This window comes from Limulus polyphemus, unplaced genomic scaffold (genome assembly GCF_000517525.1).
Source record: "Limulus polyphemus unplaced genomic scaffold, Limulus_polyphemus-2.1.2 Scaffold1013, whole genome shotgun sequence".
In the NCBI taxonomy this organism is placed as follows: Eukaryota; Metazoa; Arthropoda; class Merostomata; order Xiphosura; family Limulidae; genus Limulus; species Limulus polyphemus.
Genome location: NW_013666623.1, coordinates 156,782 through 160,009, shown reverse-complemented (window position 1 = coordinate 160,009; position 3,228 = coordinate 156,782).

Below are 3,228 nucleotides of genomic sequence, written 5' to 3'. Positions count from 1 at the left end.
TCAATACTATACGGTACTTTCACTACACACCCAGTAACACTTCCATATTCAAGTTTACATTCACTCTTCAATACTATACGGTACTTTCACTACACACCCAGTAACACTTCCATATTCAAGTTTACATTCACTCTTCAATATTATACGGTACTTTCACTACACACCCAGTAACACTTCCATATTCAAGTTTACATTCACTCTTCAATACTATACGGTACTTTCACTACACACCCAGTAACACCTCCAAAGGATTCGATATGTTTAGGCAGGCGTTTTTCTAAATATATATTTTTATGAAACTGTAATTATATAATCATTCTACTTAAGTTTTATAAAACTATACACACTCCGAAAAGTTCTACAGAATTGATTTGATGCCAATTATAGGGCATTTTCCATCCATTTAAGACAAAACAATTAAGTAGTTTCTACATAATAGCTTACATACACTTCTAAGCGATGTAATAATAAAGTCTAAACACAGAAACGCAGTTCTGTATTAGCCTTTTCTCCAATCACTATAAGTATTATGATTAATTATAGCATATAAACTATACTACATTATAGGAATAAGCTAACACATTAAGAAATAAAGTACTGCACAAGCTACAACATTAAGAAGGAAAGTATTATACAAGTTAATACATTACTAAGGAAAGTATTATATAAGCTAACACATTAAGAAACAAAGTACTATACAAGCTACAACATTAAGAAGGAAAGTATTATACAAGTTAATATATTAATAAGGAAAGTATTATATAAGCTAACACACTGAGAAATAAAGTACTGTACAAGCTAATACATTTAGGAATAGACTACTATACAAGCTAACACATTAAGAAGGAAAGTATTTACTTGGGGATTGGATTCTCGAGGTAATTGTTCAGAGAGCGATGAGCTGATACTGATTTTAACTTTAACTACAATTTGTTGTGTTGAATAGAGTGTACTCTCAAAATACAAGATATACTTTATGCACTCTGTCGTCAAATATCTCTTACGTATCTCTTTTCTGTTACAACAGCGGTACACACATAAACATAAACTTTCAAATATAATAACTGTTTATGTGATTTTGCCTACCACCTTCATTTTTCTGCTTTGAGGGAACTCAAAGATGGGGTCTGTGAAAATTTTTGATAGATCACAATGAAGCCATAAGACAATACCCTGCTGAAATGTCTCTAGTGAAGAAATCAACTGTAATTTATAAAACATATACCAATTAATGCCAAATACTCACAAATGAATTACTTTAGCTGGATTCATAATCACTAAACTTTTTCTATTTAAGGAATTTAATGTTCAGTTAACGACGTTGGAGAGTAGAAATAGATCATTACCGATTTGTATCAACTCTTCATCAGATAACTGTAGTTCTTTTTTACGAGCTGCTAGGCAACCAAACCAGGAAAAAGGTCATTAGTGGTCAGAAAATACAAGTCAATTGGCTGAAACGGCCAGTGGTTACTAAAGCCTATAATCAGTTTTGATGCGTGAATGTTATTTTATCCTCAGAATGATAGGTGCGTTTAATTGGAATTACAACCTTATATTTATGTTCAATCCATTCCTCAAAATATAATATTCACATTAAAGGTGGAATATAAAAATATATCTAAACATAGACTTTAAGTTTTTCACTTTTAACACTGTACTAAAAATGTCATAGCCTCCCGTGTCTCAGCGGTAAGTCTCTGGATTTATGATGCTAAAAATCGGGTTTCGATACCGGTGGATGGTCATCACAAAGGCATAGGACGTCGTTTCTCGTATATATATATTTATATATACATTTATTATTATTATTATTATTTTTTGTTCTTGTTAAGCACAACTCTAAAAAATGGACTGTAGTACGTGAAGTAGTTATAGTCTTTATCGTTGCTGTTTTATATTTTATTGTGGAACGAATTTTACCTTTTCAACTGTCGTTGAAAGTGGTTTATAGTTTAGATTTAGAACTTGATTTACTAATCTTAATATCGAGCAATAAAAATTTTCAGTTTGAAGATAACATCGAACTATAAAGACAGAAAGCGATGCCGTCATATTTATTCTATTCAGTAATGGAACAATGTGTCACTTGGCAGCGCTTCTGTATGCGGTACGTTGTCAAGTATAAGATGTGCTCACAGAAGAAATTGTTTATCCTTTCTTTTGTCAGGCGTTTTACTGGGAGCTGTAAAACCTTACCTAGACTTAACAGAATGTTACGATCTGAATAGAAACACAAGTTATTCTTCCCTGTATAGAATTCGTTTACCTCCCTTTCTGATACATGAGAGACTCCGAACGATACAAATAAAAACGTATTTCACTGGTGCTGACAATGAAGAAATTTGGCACATTACTAGTTAACATTACAATGCTGTCATACGCAAAATATAATTTTTTTTATTAATTCTTAAGGTTTGTTAAGCAATGTTTTTCTCATACCATTTATTTTATATTTTATATATTACCTATCCAACATGCAAAGTAATTTTCATATTAAAAATACAAATATTTTTATAGATCAGAATATTTTCATATTTCACATGCGAAATCTATATAATGTCCAGATAGTTATCAAATGTTTTAAAAAGAAAAACTTGATATTTTATCCGTTATTTTCACTAACGAATCGCCCCCTGTGACACAGTGGTATGTGTGCGGGTTTCGATACCCGTGATGGGCAGAGCACAGAAAGCCCATTGTGTAGCTTTGTTCTTAATTATAATTACAGACAAACAGTAACGAATCTCTACGAGTTCGATAGATTTGACCGATCTCGTAACCAACATAAAAAAATAATGAAATAAATATAAATTATGCTTCTTTCATTCTAGAATGACTAAAAATTATAACACGAAAACATAAGTGTTTAGACTAAATAGCTTAAATCTCATAACATTATATATTTATATATATTTATCATTTTTATTATACTGACCTTTCAGCCGTGACTGGCTAACATTACAGAAGTTGTAATGACGTGCCGCACGTGCACTCATGTTACCGTATCCAATAATATAAAATTGATCTTTAGTTTTAACAAAGTGACCCTATCTTGGCTGTGTTTTAGTAGAATAGTATTTAGTAAATTACAATAACATTTCAATTATTATACATTATATATGTATATAGATTATTATTATTTAGAAATAAGTTATTGAACTTATTTTTCTTAAAGCATAGAAGTAAATAATTATCTCTTTTAGTTACGACCTTTGTACTCAGTTG